Raw genomic sequence first — 16743 nt, 5'->3', positions numbered from 1 at the left:
CTCCTCACGACCTGTCTGTATAGGCCTCCAGGTTTTCCATGATTGGTATTAAGATTAAAGGCATGTGTATCCAATAATGGCTGTATCCCTGAACACACAGAGACTTACCCAGCTCTGCCTACCAAGTGCTGGAATTACAAGTGTACGCCACCACTGCCCTGCTTTCCTATGGCTTGCTAATAGCTCTGACCCCCAGGCAACTTTATTTATTAACATACAAATAACATTTTAATACAAATAAAATATCACCATATTGGGTAAACATGTGCTCCTGATACTTGCCTTGTGACCCAGGGTTGGAGTGCCATGGCTCCCATCTGCCTGCAACAGCATGATGGTATTCTATAGTCCTTACATATATCCTTGCATCTGTCTGCAGTTGTTGCTGTTTATTGTATTGTGCTTTTTCTGACTCTCAGATCTAATGTGAGAGCTCATAAATGTGTACCTTTGAGAAAACTTATACAGTCCATAATTCACGAGCAATAGTTATATAGCAATCATTTTGTGGAAATGCAGATTAAGTTAGCACTCTGCATTCTGGAAAATTTTGAGCATCAAGTCATTTGCATACTAAGAAAAGGAATCTATTTTTTTAAAAATTCTATAGATGTGATGACATTCCTCCTTTTCTTTTCCCATTATAACTTAGTGAGGATTCTGAATTTTCTCTTAATACTACCTGTTTTCTGCTCCTCTTCATCACCAGCACTTTTGAAGCCCATTTCCTAGATAGTGTTTGTCTTGTCTAGGGCCTTCAACTATGGGTCCCACTGTGTGGTATGAGAGTGAGAGTGGAAGGCGTCAATGTACATATCTAAGCATACATATAAAGATGCTGGTAGAAATGAGGACTAGAGCATCACCAGGAAAGTACTGTGGGGACAAAAGAACATCAAGGCCCCATCCTGGGCTTCCTGGACATATCTGAAGAGAAGAGACTTTGAAGTCTCTACCTTAGCATAGGCATCTGAATGGGCAATAATAAATCTCCTATTAGAGATATCTACTTCCTTGAAACAAGAGATTATTTTATAATTAATTACCTTTGTATGGCTGTGTCTAAAATCCCCATTAGAAACAGTTTAAGAAATAAAGATTTATTTTAGTTCAAGTTTTGAGGTGATTCACTCCCTCATATGATCAAAATATGAAGTATAAAATCATTAACACATATGTTCTAAAAACAGGGATACTCAATTTCATAAAAGAGATATTATTAGATGTCGCGTCTGCCTCGACCAGCAAGGAAGACGCGAAGCCAGGCTCTTCTCCAAGCAGTTTATTCAGGAACCTTGAGACAATCTTCTGACCCTGGGGAAAGCCATCTTCTCACTCTCACTCTCACTCTCACTCTCACTCTCACTCTCACTCTCACTCTCACTCTCACTCTCACTCTCACTCTCACTCTCACTCTCACTCTCACTCTCACTCTCACTCTCTCTCACTCTCACTCTGATCTCCTATCTCCTCCTATCTTCTTGGGGAAAGCCAGCCCACGCCCTTTATAGCCACTGGACAATCAACTCCGTAGTGCCACGTGGACAATGCCGATAGGTCAGACATGTGCAAGCAAGCCAGATTAGGTCCAGTTGTGCGGAAGCAAGCCAGATCCTAGCCTTAGCCAAATAAGGAGCACCTTCCATCGGGAAGGCAGAAGCTGGACGCCGGCGCCATCTTTGAGGCACAGCCATGCACAGCTCTCTACAATTAGATCTGAAACCATAGTTTAACCACAGTATAATTATAGCAGATGACTTCAATGCCCCACTCTCACCAATTACAAGTCATTTGGGAGAAACCTAAGCAGAGAAACACTGGAGTTAAATGAAAGCATAATGAAATGGACCTAACAGATCTCCACAGAACATTCCATTGAACCCTAAAAAAAAAATACTTTCTTCTCCTCAGCTCATGGAATTACTCCAAAAATTACCATGTATTTTGACAGAAAGCAGGGCTCAACGAATATAGGTAAAGTAAGTAAACATTATGTATTTTATATGACCACAGGTAAGAAAACTGGATAAGAAGAGCAATGGAAAACATATAAAATACATAGATTCAAGGAACTAGGAAACACACTATTGAGTGATATTTGTGTCAAGGAAGAAATCAAGAAGAAAAATTTGAAATTCCTAGAATTAAATGAAAATAGAATACAAAACCTCTCCAACCACATCTCCTACATCCTTTTCCTCAGACTAACCCAGTGAGTCTCCCTGACTCCCTTCCAACACACACCCTCCCCCACTAGCCAGACTAAGCCCCAGTCCCATATTCATTGTCCCAACTTTATCTGGCTACTCCTGTCTGTGCATCAAGCAACATCTAGAATTCTGCTATGATTTCTTCCTGCTGATCCTTCAACTTACAGGTCCTTCCCATATGGAAACCCAACCTTTTCACCCAGCCAGATGTACAAACACATTCAAGGATTGGACCAGGAGGCACATTCTGTTCACCATTCCAGGACCCTATATCTATCTGACTTTCTTCCTCCCAAGCCACTTCCAACCTCTAGACCCAACCATCCCACATATCTTCCTTATGTCCCAACATACTTTGTGCATGTTAACTTAGAACTGTAGCTGAAGTTTTCCTGGTCCTGCCTCGCCCACAGTCAGCACAAATCTCTCTTACCTGCCAGTCCTGCAGCTGCTCGGACCCAATAAAACTCACACAGACTTATATTACTTATAAACTGTATGGCTGTGGCAGGATTCTTGTTATCTAGTTTTTATATCTTAAATTAACCCATTTCTATAAATCTATACCTTGCCACGTGGCTAGTGGCTTAGTATCTTACATCATGTTTCTCATGGCAGTGGCTGGCAGCTTTTCTCCTTGCCTCAGCCTTCTACTTCCCAGAATTCTCCTCTCTCCTTGTCCCGCCTATATTTCCTGCCTGGCTCCTGGCCAATCAGCACTTTATCAATCATCCACAGCATAGAACTAACCAAAGAAGTCCTCATGCCCAGATCTCATCTCAAAATTACCAACAATATGAAAGATCAAGCCAAGATCTCCCCTTCAAAACCTACCAGTACAGTAGAAATGTTTGAAAATGAGAATTTACTAAACGAATTCCAGGAAATAGAATTTAAAAGAATAAACATTATGAAAGAATATACTCTCAATGACCTCAATTCCCTAATCAAAAGACATAGAATAACAGAGTGAATTAGAAAACAGGATCCATCTTTCTGCTGCATCTAAGAAATAGACCTTAACATCAAGGATAGACATCATTGCAGTGTAGAAGCTTGAAAAAAGCTATCCCAAGTAAATGGACCCAAGAACCTAGCTGGTATAGCTATTTTAATATCTGACAAAATAGATTTCAAACCAAAGCAAATCAGAAGATATATGGAAGGACACTACATAATCATCAAAGAAAAATATCTTTCAAAAGGATATTGCAACCCTAAACGTGTATACACCAAACACAAAGGCACTCAAGTTCATAAAAGAAATACTGCTTCTACAGCTGAAAGCACATATTGACTCTCACAAAGTGAGATTGTGGATGACTTCAGTATTCCACACTTGCTGATAAACATCATCCAGACAAAACTGTACAAAGAAACACTGAAATTAATAATGTCATACTTCAAATGAGTTTAGCAGATATTCACGGAACATTTCAGCCAAATGCAAAAGAATATACCTTTTTCTCAGCAGCTCATGGAACTTTCTCCAATATTGAACATACATAATCTACAACTGTGAGCTGTTTGCACGATATGCTGGATCAATAGTGGCACATTGAGGGAGTTTCTTTCTTTTCTTTTCTTCTTGCTGTTTTCATTTGATAATGCAGTTATGAGATCTCCTAAAATGGCTCTTATCCATTTAGCTGAACTAACTGTATCTACTAGAGCAAGAGATTCCCTGTAAGGATTTAGCAGATGGAGGTACTAGCTGGAGGTTGCTCTAGCTCCTGTCAAGTGCTGTGAGTGCGTGTGTGCATGCTTGCGTGTGTGTGTGTGTGTGTGTGTGTGTGTGTGTGTGTGTGTGTGTGTGTGTGTATGCCAGCTGATGAAAGGCCCCATCTCTTCCTGATAGTGTGGTCCAGCATGGAGCTTGTCTGAGACCGAAATCTGCTTACAGTGTTGCAAGGGAGCCACCCTGTGAAACAGAGGAGTGCGAGGGACAGGCAGGCATTGACTCAGACAACTTCAAAATGACAAAAGATCTAAAATATTTGCCACCATCTCCGTTCTGTTTTCACCCCAGTTCTTCATTTCTGCACATCAGGTTTTGGCAGCTCAAACCTCTAAACTTAATTCCCTGAACCCTCTCTCACCTAATCAGGCCGATGGCCCCTTCCCTGTCAAAGCAGTGCCTCTGCTGATGACCTGTCCTGTGCTGTGTAAGTTTGAGCTGAGAAGAAGGCTCTGGAATGTGGGAGTCAGCCCTCCTACTTCAGAATCAAATGTGTTATTTCTCCGGATATCCTGAACTCCTTTTCTGGGGGAAGAGGGCCCTCTGACTCTGTGACCTGAAAAAGGAAAACGAAACAGTCTAAAAGGTAATTACAAAAAGTTAAAGGTAAAGCTGAGCTGGTAACACTCCTTAGGGAGAGCTAAATGTTACCCATTTTATCATTCTTCCTCTCTTCCAACCACCCTCTCAACTACCCATGGACTCAGCTTCCCTGGGCTAAAAAGATGTCTATGTTTTGATTTTAATGTTTTAATTTTGATACAGTTTTCACATGATACAGAACACTGACATACTAACAGAAAGTGCTAACACTTTTGGATGGAAAGATTTCATCAACAACAGAATAACAAACAAGCAAAAATCCTTAAAGGATAATGCCAGCTGTTGCCACTGAAGAGATGCTGGGTCTTAATGCCTAAAGAGGTGATTCTTCCTGCTCTAGAGCACAAGTTTCCTACTGGATAAGATTCCCCTCTTTAGATTATAGTAACTTATGTCTGTGCCTTAATCATGTTACATATATAAATAAATGTACATATGAATACAAATATTTAGAGTATTTTAAAGATAATCTGCACTTTGTGGTCTTTTAAAATTCAAAGTAATAACAAATGCGTTATCAAAGATCCAATGCAGGGCTTCTGCCTTATTTTCTAAGTAAAATAACCACTATTTTTACTTCAACTATGCTGTCTGAAAATGATCCCACCAAAACTTGTTAATATTCTCTCAGAATAATAGAGAATCACTTAAAGTTTTTAACTTAAAACATTGCTTGGAGGTTTAGATGAAAGGAGTCAATTGAAAGATCTTAAAGATTTCTATTAAATAAACCCACAGACAAACATATATCAGTTAATACAAAGGGTTAAAAACATTATAGTGTCAGATAGTTGACATTTTTGGTTAGACATGAGTTATTTTACTCTATATACTCTATTCATTTATTTTAAATTCTGTAGGACATTATTTTTATTAAGTAAACAAAATCTTTGTCAAGCACTCTTAAGAAAGTCCTTTGTGTACACCAATCAACATTGACCAGAATGCTTCAGTAAAGCTGTAGTTCTTGTGACCCGTCCAGCAGGTCAGGTTATTCGAGGGTCTCGAGGAGGGAACCACCTGAAAGCCAATGGGGGCGAGAGAAGAAGGAGACTAGGCACATAAGGAAAGACAGAGTCAGTCTGAGTCGTGTCAAGGTCTCGTTTATTGGCAGTATGCTGCAGCTTATAAGCAGGATTTCAGGCAGGGAGGGGGAGCAGGGAAAGGAGAGTGGAAAATTTTTGAGAAGTCAGGGTGGTCAGGGTGGGTGTTTCTTTGGTCCCAGGCTTTTGCAGCTGGCTGATTACAGTTTATGCCAAGTGGTTTATCTAAACGTACATTTTGCAGTTAGGTCAAGGACGCCCTGTTTTTGCAAGACTCCACGAAGCAGAAAACTCAAGACATAACAGTCCTGGGTCAAACAGTCCTGAGTCAGTCTCCAACAAATCCCCCTCTTTTCTTTAAAAATGAACCACGTTTGTGGTTGAGCTTTAAGAGGTCTGGGGGTCTGAAGGAATGGCTTCTGGAGGATCACAGGGGCCCCGTCCCTCTATGCTATGAGAAAGAGGTCCGGGAGACAGCATCTCCCCAGATTCAAACACTACAGGCATCCCCATAGTGCGGGAATCAGCGGACCATGCGGTTTTTTGGAGGGAATGGAAATTGATAAGTGCTGAGCGTTAGGCTGCTACCGCACAACCATTATGCAACAGGGCATGTAATCCAGGCTCTCGGGATATTAGGGCACCCATGTCCCCAGCCTGTGAAGTCACAGCTGCACTCCAGTCATGCCTGGAGCTTTCCCTCACACAGGGGTTGCCTTGCTCGAGTCGAGGGGTCTGTTTGGGGCATCTTCATCATGGTCCTAATGAAACCAAGGGATGTTAGGACCCGAGGACATTGAACCTGAGTCTTTGAGGGGGCTCCTGGCCACTCTCCTCTGTATCTAGTCTGTGATAGTGAATTGAAATATGCTGTGGTAAAGTCGAATCAAAGTCGAATCAATTTGATTTTTGATAAATCGAGTCAACCGCTGAAAAGCCCAGGGGCCAAAGGTGATGAGGAGGAGAAGAATAATCAAAGGAGTTAAAATGGTGGGTAACAGGGTGGAGAGCCAGGGGGATCCTTGCAACCAATCTTCAAATCATCCGCGCTGATTTTTAAACTCCCTTTTTCTCTGAGCTAGCCTTTCCCTTAATTTTTCCGTGGATTCTCTGACAATACCAGTATGGTCTGCATAAAAGCAACATTCTTCCTTTAGGGCGGCACATAAACCTCCCTCCTTTAGGAACAGCATTTCTAGACCCCTTCTGTTTCACAGTACTACCTCTGAAAGTGAAGTGAGGGACTTTTCAAGGACTGAAATGGATCTTTCTATAGCCTCTAGATCAGTAGTCATGGCCATTTGTAACTGCATCAGGTGGTTATTTTGTACAAGAGCAGTGGTTCCTGTACTGACTCCAGCAGCAATGCCTCCAATGCCTAACATTTGCAATAGTCATAGATACAGGCTCTTGAGTGTATCTACCCCTCTGCTCAAAGAATTCTATCACTGAGCTTTCCTCATGATATGTGACACGAGGCCACAGCTGAGCAAGTACACAGAATTCATGGGAGTTATTAAATATCTGAGCAGACACACAGGGGGTTAATCCGGTGTTGCAGGCCCAGTAGGACCCATTAGGTGCCTCAAGATAGTAGCCTCCCTTGGTGGGTGCTATTGTCTGATTGCAGAGATGTTGGTGAGTCGATGGTACCGTACCCAAACAAAATCCTTGCCCTGAGATTTCAGAGAGTGTCAATCTATGAGGGTTAGTTTGGCACCTGCTGCTAGGGGAAGTGAGGTTGCTGGCAGCGGACTGGAAGGCAATTCCTTCATAATAAGGGGGGTTGGGGGAGTTTTGCACGAGTGCAACTTGGATTGGTTTATTTTTATCTCTGTTTTCTTTTAATTGGGTGAGGGTACGTAACCTTTGAATTTACTGGTTGGTGGTTACAATTATCACTTTGGGGGACAGTCCAGCACAAGTCTCAGGCTTTGTCCTTGAGCCACCATGGGGGCTGGCTGGCCAAGCACATACTGCACATAACTCTAAATTGGTGAGGGGCCCCAGACAGTAAACATCTGGCTGAACTTTGAGCAGTCAGAGTACGTGCAGAAAGGGAGCTACTAAAGGACTATGTCTTTTGTTCATGGCCCTCCCAGAAACTGCTTGCTCAAGTCTCAGGAAATTGAAATTGAGGCCTGATCTCTGAGAGAAGACTGAGCAGCCTGTTATGGCATCTGCTTGTTCCTATCATTCCCCCCCTTGAGTTGTATATCATCTCCAATCATGGAGATGTTGCTTTTTGGTAAAAGACTTTATCACCAGGGTAGTAGATCATATCGGAGACAAACTGGACCAGAACATAAGAGTTTTCCCATTAGCAATGGCAAAGCGAGCTTCCCCTTATTCAGGTTTTGCCATCTGCAAGTGTGTCATGGGTTCAGAGGTGGATATTGGAATTCTAGCATCCTCAGTTTAGTGGTACCCAGACATGAATCATCATTTAGTTAAGACATCAGTGATATAAGAGCCAACAGTAATTAGCACAAGCACAAGGGCCAAAAGCCTTGTGATGGCTGACAGAGTTCCTTATCCTCAAGGAACTTGGAACTATATCTCAGGTTCCCCATAACAAGAAATTTTCTTTTGATCTAACATTCCAGGGGATGGGAACAAGGGCGATGTTTTCTCTTCTGTAATTACTTCCTGCTGACATTGGGATGTTGTTGTCAAGGTCCTGGAAAGCCAGAATGTTAGTCAAAGACAAGAGGGAACGTTTTATTGACCAGCTGAAGAGATGGTATGCGTATCGGCTGAATTGGTCCATATCAACTTTCAGCAAGTTCAGGGCTCACAGTCATTTGCAGGAAGTTGTCACCAGCAAATGATGCTTGGATGTATCTGTCAGCCAAGTAGAAACCTGTTGAGATAGATATAAACTAGGAACAGAAGTTAAAACTTACGAACTTATTTGGAACTTTTAGACCCATAGTCTTAGTCATTGTAGTATCATCAATTTGCCCTGAAATCCATAGCGTCTTTTCTATCTAGAGAGCCAAGTATAGATTGGACTGAAATTTCTTTGGCCCAATGAAAAACATCTGTAAGTCTATATTTAGAACCTGTTTATCTTTTTTAAAGAGACTTGTAGCTAGAGTTTTCCTGCCTGGCCCACAGTCAGGATAAATCTCTCTCACCTGCCAGTCCCACAGCCGCTCAGACCTGACCAAGTAAACACAGGGACTTATATTGGTTACAAACTGTATGGCCGTGGCAGGCTTCTTGCTAACTGTTCTTACAGCTTAAATTAATCTATTTCTATAAATCTATACCTTGCCACGTGGCTCGTGGCTTACTGGCATCTTTACATGCTGTTTGCCATCGTGGCGACTGGCAGTGTCTCTCAGCCTTCTATTTTTTAGCTTTATTCTCTTCCTTATTAGCTTTATTCTCTTTAATTAATTAATCCATTGATCAATCAATTACTAAGCTGACAAAGGTATAGCTAGCCCAGTCATCAATGTTATCAAAGATCTGAGAAGGATAAACTCTACCTGAGTGCAGACTTTTAAATCTATTTAAAAACAACAGAGACTATCCATTACCCAGACTGCCATCATCCCAGGCTCCTATAGTCTTCATAGTGTTGGCAGGACAGGTGTCAGGACAGCATCAGTCTTGGCTGCTGGGGAGCTTGGAGTCTCTGTTTGCTATAGTAAGCTTTTTATCAAATAATGTAAATGCCATATTTAACAGATCCTTGACAGGTTTGAGGACCATTATCTATTAAATGTATCTGAGCCAAACAAATCTAGGCCCAATCTTGAAAATATCTCTAAGTTTGGTAACAATAACCAGGCCAATTTGTTCTCTTATAGCTATATTAGTTAAGTATACCTCTCAGGTTTTTTTTTTTTATTAAAATAGAACAGTTTATGCTTTAAACTAGTATCTGAATAGCCAGATGACTAGTATTAACTTGTATTCCTTAACATAAAGGACATGCAAACTCAGACATTCAAAACCAAACACACATGTGGCCACATTTTTCATTCATACCTATAGAGTAGACAGACATTTTTTACAACTATGACCCTTTGGAGTCTCAATGTAACAGCAGAATAGTAAGACAAAGAAATCTGAAACATGTTTCATTTTTTATATATATCTCAAGTCATTCATTTTTTAAATCATTACTTAAGCCTTTTTATCCTCAGACCTTTATACCTTGCTTTTACATATTCTAATAACTTGCATTTTACATATTTTTTAAACATTTTTTTTATCTTAACCAACAATAATTTGAAACCAATTCTCTTAAATGATGGCAAGTATTTGTAACCCATTGAACTCAAATGACCAAAACCCATGTAAATTTTTATTTTTCCTGTGGAAACAAAAGCATAATTTTCCCTGTATCTTGAACTGGTAATTTAACATTTCTTTTTAAGCAGTATCAGGACAGAGAAGGGTTAACAAGAGAAGCTGCTGGCCGGCAGAAGAGACCTTGAAGTTATCACAGTAAAGGAAGGGAGGGGGAGCAGTGGGCATAGAATGTGTCCTTGGCTGCCAGTGTTCCTGAAAAAAAGTTTTTGTTAACTCCTCTGACTAAAGTCAGATTCTCTGTTCAGTGTTCACACAGTTTTTTGTCAATTGCAGGCAGTCCCCATTGCCCTGTCCAGAGCTCCTGTCTTTGCCCGCCTGTATGGAGAGCACGCACCCCCACCCTCGTGAGAGCAGCCAGCTGGCTGCAGTCCTGATAGCAAGAGAGCTATGGAGGGAGGGAGGGGGCCTTATTTATGCCTCTCTTTCCTCCTCTTCCTTTAGGAAAATAAGGGAGGTTAGTAGACAGAAACAAATAACATTTACACAGACAGTCCAAGAACTGGTACATCAGCACTGAGACGACGGCCTCATTCACAGCCAGCAAGTCCCTCTTACAGTATGCAAGCCCCACCTGGCAGGAGCTACCTGTTTATCTCAGTTCAATCGGGGAGTGGAGGTGGGGGACCCAGTTCCCTCTATTGTGGCTCAAACATCCTTCCAGTGGGCTAGGCAAAGGTCTAGTGGAGAAGAAGGGAACTGTCCCATAGCGTCCATCACAGTCAAGTCAACAATGAGAACAGTTAATACATTACACACAAGACCAAGGGCACACGAAAAAACTTTGCCCCAACAAAACAACCAACAAAGCTCCAAGAACAATGACAGCCTGATGTGCTCTGGGTGTGGGGGGGGCTAACCCTCAAGGCTCAATCACATCAAAAACAATCCAGACTAGAGGATCTCTGTCCTTAATCAAACAGACATCAGGGGCTTCCACATCCCTGTCAGACATGCACCTTTTTTTCTTGGAAGAGAAGGAGAGAGTAAAGTAACAATGATGACAACAAAACATACAAAAAAAAAAAACACATAAAATGGCTCTGACAATTTCCCGGGACAAAATACAAAGTGGCACTTCCTCCCACCGTGGGGGAAGATACCCAAAGATGCTCCTAAACCAAACAGTCACCTCTGAGGTGGCCTTAGGGCTCTGGGACGTCTCCCTTCGCCGCCAGGTTCACTGTCTGGACACGTCTGTCCCAGTGAGCCTGCAAAGTACAAATCAAGCCTGCAAAGTACAAAACAAAAGTAACAAGACAGAGAGACACAGACAAGACAGAGAGCGCTCTTACCAGTAGATGTCAATAAACCTCTGGACCCTTGGGTGTCAGGCAGGGGGAATTTGAGAGAAAATCCTCTGCAAGGGCTAGTAAATGTGAAACACGCCCACCTCCCTCTGCTTCCTTTAGAACATCTCTAATCACACCATAAAAACTAAAAAAGGCGTCGGGGACATTTTTCCCGTCTCTGATTAATTTGTTAATATCTTTTCCAACCTACCATTCTAGCCCCCTTAATTGTTTTTCTCCTTCTCATAACGGGCTGCCTCTTCTTCTAAACTGGCTTCCGAAGTGGGGTCTAGCCAATGATCACCCTTGTCTTTGTGGATAACAGGATACACAGACTTAACGGGAGGGGGAGATTTGATTAAAGGGGGGTCCAAGTCCTTTTCTAAGGGAGGGGGAGATTTGATTAAAGGGGGGTCCAAGTCCTTTTCTAATACGGGCTCATCAATCAGGGAAGGAGCACAAGAGCTAGTCCCCCCTGTGGCCTCGTTAACGAGACCATTTTTACTTTCAGTTTTACCATAGGTTTTACCCTGTCTGTCTGTGTTGGCTGCGGCGCTGACGTTCTTATTCTCTTGACCTGTCCTATTTGAAGCTACTTCACCCTTTTTTTCTTCTGGATAGGATACCTCATTTAATAGATCCTCTGCGAGTGCCAGTAGATGCAACACCCTACCATCCTTTTCTGAATCTTTTAGGATATCTCTTATTACTCCATAGAAACTAAAAAATGTGTCGGGGATGTTTTCCCCATCTTTGAGCATCTTATTAATATCTTTTCCTACTTTATTCCAAGTCAGAGGGTGAATGCCCGGGCCGTTGATAACCAGCCAGGGACACTTCTCCTCCACAAAACAACAAAAAAATTTTTTTATCAAATCTTTGTTTTTTACTCTTATTCCCCTCTCCCTGAGACTATCCTGCATCTCTTTTATGAAGAGAGCTTCTTTAGTCAAAACTTTGCCCATGGCTTGTGGGACGACAAGTCTTACCTCAAGGTAGCCCGCGTCGCACGAGTGATGCTGTCCAAAATATGTTTGTCCGGCCGGACCTTTTCGTCTGTCGTCCGTTGGGTCGCCGTGCCTCAAGCCCCACGTTGGGCGCCACTTGACCCGTCCAGCAGGTCAGGTTATTCGAGGGTCTCGAGGAGGGAACCACCTGAAAGCCAATGGGGGCGAGAGAAGAAGGAGACCAGGCACATAAGGAAAGACAGAGTCAGTCTGAGTCGTGTCAAGGTCTTGTTTATTGGCAGTATGTTGCAGCTTATAAGCAGGATTTCAGGCAGGGAGGGGGAGCAGGGAAAGGAGAGTGGAAAATTTTTGAGAAGAAGTCAGGGTGGTCAAGGTGGGTGTTTCTTTGGTCCCAGGCTTTTGCAGCTGGCTGATTACAGTTTATGCCAAGTGGTTTATCTAAATGTACATTTTGCAGTTAGGCCAAGGACGCCCTGTTTTTGCAAGACTCCACGCAGCAGAAAACTCAAGACATAACAGTCCTGGGTCAAACAGTCCTGAGTCAGTCTCCAACATTCTTGTCACTTCCCTTCACTACAAGGAAAGTGTGAGGACTGAAGGTCTGAAAGTCATCATCAACCCTAAAGACAGAAGATGTGCTCATGAGAACTTAAGCTGGGAACAGTCACTCAGTCTGGACCCAGGAATCCTGTCAGTCAGCTTCTAACTCAGCAGTCTCAGATTGGTTTGGGGGGCAGAGAATCAGATAAAGCAGCACTGTCTTCACTATGAAACATGGGGAGGCTTCGATAATTGTACTTTGTTACTCTTCTCAGAGTCACCATCAATTCCGCCCAAGGTGGAACTTTGAAGACAAATCCTAGCCAAGTCCCAGATAATGCTCTTTTCTAACAATCACTTCCCTCCTCTGCAGCATGGAAGTCACTGAAAAGGGCATGTTTGGCTGAAAATTTAAGATATTAGCAAAGTCATGCATCTCCTGTAAAGTATTTGACTATTCAGGAGGTTTTCACTCTAGATATTCATGAGTAATGTTATTTACAATATGAGGGTCTAAGTGGAAATCAGTTTCTCTTAAGCTACAAGAGTTTTCACCTTTGGATCTGCAATGACCCTCAAGTTCATGTGACAAAATGTTGGCTCCCCAACATGCCATTTTGGGTGGTGGGAGGAATCTCAAAATTCAGGTCTAATGATAAGTCTTTAGGTCATCAATGGCACATCCATGAGGAGTGATGTAGGGCCCTAACACCCTCTCCCCTTATTCTATTTTGTTGTCTGGCTCTGAGCTAATATCATTTATTTTTTTTACTATACATTAGTCACCACAAACAGAAAACAACAATGCCATGGTAATATGTTTTGAACATGTCTGGATGAGAATCTGCAACATTAATTACTCAAATGGATTTTTATTCTTCACAATCCCATAAATACAGGTTAAGGTGTTTCTAGCTTCACTTTACTTCAAAGAAAAGAGTGAGAATTGGAAGTTTGAAATATTGACATGTTTAAGAATAATAACCTTGGATTATTCTATAATCATTCAAGCCACTTTGCACATTTAGTGGGAAGTGATCTATATAGTAAAATTAGTGTCAGTGGCTCCACCTCTTGGACATTAAGTCACAATAAGAAAACAGTGTTCAGTCAAAGCCTAATTTTCTCCAGTAAAACACAATCTCGAGGAACTTCCAGAAATGATGAGTGCCATATGTAGCGGGAATCTTAAAAGGTCTTATTAATTAAATCAAACCTGAGGCCAGTTATTGGGGTGAACACTGGAAGATCAGAGAGACAGAACAAGCCACAGCTAACCTCACCCGGCCAACTTCTCAGCTGATCTTGTTTCCTCAGACTGGAAGCCTCTGTGTCCTCATTTCCGAATGGCTCTCAGCTGAACTGTGCTGCTAGAAGCCTGAAAGCTTAACTAGCCAAATGCTTATCCAGTCAAATGCTTCTAGTTTCTGGTCCTCATGCCTTATATACCTTTTTGCTTTCTACCACCACTCCCTGGGATTAAAGGCTCGCTTTCTGGGAGTAAAGGCATGAGTCACCATGCTTGGTTGTATCCTTGAACACATGGATTTCTGCCTCTGGAATGCTAGGATTAAAGGTGTGTGCTACCACTGTCTATCCTAAGTATCTAGTGGATTTTCTGTTCTCTGACCCCAGATAAGTTTATTAGGCTACACAGTATTTTGGGGAACACAATACCACCACAGGCATCACTTGTCAGAAGCCCAGAGCAAAGACAGAAATACTGAAAAGAGTAATGAGAATGTCGCCTGTGCTGATGCTCTCTATTGGGACCAATCAGAGCCTGTTACTGTTCTTGCTGCACCTTCATCAGTCCTTTAACTCTGCAGAAGCTGCTGTAAAGACAAAACACATTTCATTCCAGGTTTAATTGTCAGCTCCTCCACCATAACAGTTTTTAAAGCATGTGATTTCTTTCTTCTGATCTTTTAGATCAAAAGTGCACCATTGAAGAACAAACTAAATGGAGAAAGCCCTGGAGAGACTGTAGCATTCCACAACTTTGGTTATGACATGGAAGACATCACTAGACAAATGTGTTCATTAAAACATCATTCTTTATAGGAAGAATGATAAATTCAAGAAGCAAACTGAGGTTACTTTTACATAATTGGATATGATTCCACCAGAAGTCAAGAATTTAATTATGTAGGAGGTGGTCCTCTCACATGTTCTGCATGTAACAAAGAGGACAGACAATTGTTTTCATATTACATAAGAGAAAACATCAGCTGAAAGTGATATTGGTGCTTAAAATTAAATCTAATACTCAAGTGCTAATGGAACTTCTTTTTGAAGAATCTGAATGCCTCATGAAAATCAGACACTGTGGCTTATCCTCACTCTGAGTGTCCAGCAGTCATAGGAACAACTAAGCTCACACAAAACACATAAACATACCTACAGAGTACACACAGCCATATATTCCAAACCTGGTTTGAGAAATCAATGAGGTAGTACATGTAATACAGAAAAGTTAATGGAACAGAGCCTTGAAGCTCTTAGTTCTTCATGTGAGAGGTTCCTAGAAGAGGCCACTCCATTTTAACAAAAAGGAAGAGATTGAACAAACTGTAAAATCATCAACTCTGTTTAGACCCATAGGAGAAAGGAGGTTATAGATCAAAAGCCACTCCCCAAGATGACAGACCCAGGCTGTTACAGAGAATCACAAGATAACGAGACATAATTCTCCCTTGGAAGTAGGGAAGAGAAGAAAAACCTGAAGTGTTTTAATGAATTGCTGGAGGCTAGGTGTGGGCAAGTCTAGGAGAGATTGTCTCCATGCATAGATTAGACTGGCCTAGAACTTGCTGTGTATCCGAGGCTGGCCCCAAACTCATGATGCTCCTGCTCCTGTCTGCCCAGTTCTGGAATTATAGATGTGACTCTTGACTCCTTGCCATGATATTTTATTTATTTATTTATTTATTTATTTATTTATTTATTTATTTATTTATTCTTCGGGTTTTTTTTGTACTTTATACATAATACTGGGTCTACAAATGTCTTCTTATATGTACTTTCAGTGACTACTAACCTGAAATCCAAGCAGGTTCTCTGATTTATGTTATTATTACTGATTTTTCATTCATACTCAAACATTTTTTTTCCTTTGGATGGCAATGATCTCTGATGGTGAGGTTTGTTGGTGTCTGTAAAATTGTTACTTGATTTAAGATGACTGTGCCCCCTTCTGGGAAGGTATTTTTTCCCTATTCACTGTGTCAGCAAGACCATCTTAACCCAGTTCTAATGCTGCTAATGTCTAGATTACTCTAGAATATGCATTTCTGGAATAAACAGTGTTGGTCTACAGCCATGACTTCTTGAAGAAATCTTGTATGTTTCATTCCCCTTCCATTCGCCCCAATTTAGAGGCATTTTTGTTTCCTGAGTTTCTGTAGGGTTTACCTTTGCTTTGAGATAAAAGTTCCTCTGATTTTGGGTTTAAATTAATGTCCTCAGGATTTCTACAAGCCATCAGGGCCTTCTCTTTGAATCTCTGTTCAATTATTGGCCCAGAAACTGGAGCACAAATAACTGAGGCACTGTTCATTATCTTTACTATAAGAATTGCTTTGGAGATGGGAGATAATGAAAATAATTAGTATTAATTCTCTCGTTTTTGGCTTTCCTCTTTTTTTCCTTCCATCCTTCCTTTCATTAATTGCACATTTTCTTTACTGTATGTTTCCTAATTTGTTGTTGTAATTTTTTGAACATATCATTTCCCTAGGACAGTCAATCTACAATAGCTTTCCTAATGTTTCTGCAAAAGTCACATGGTTTAAATATGTCTTGGATTTTAACCAAAGCATCTATTAGAGATCCTAGTAGATTTCTGTTGGAGAGCTGTAAGCCAACATCTTTCAGTGATTGCTCATGCTCTCTGTGATGGTACATTTGCCTGTTGATTGACAGCAGCCACTCTCACGCACACTGCCCAGGCATCTGCCTTTGTATTTGCTGACTGCTTTGCATGGGCCCCTTCAGCCTAGACCAGCTGCTCAGAATTTATAA

The sequence above is a fragment of the Peromyscus californicus genome, unplaced genomic scaffold (assembly GCF_007827085.1).
Source record: "Peromyscus californicus insignis strain IS unplaced genomic scaffold, ASM782708v3 Scaffold_6__1_contigs__length_162567912, whole genome shotgun sequence".
Classification (NCBI taxonomy): domain Eukaryota; kingdom Metazoa; phylum Chordata; class Mammalia; order Rodentia; family Cricetidae; genus Peromyscus; species Peromyscus californicus.
Note: the sequence above shows the minus strand (reverse complement) of the source record.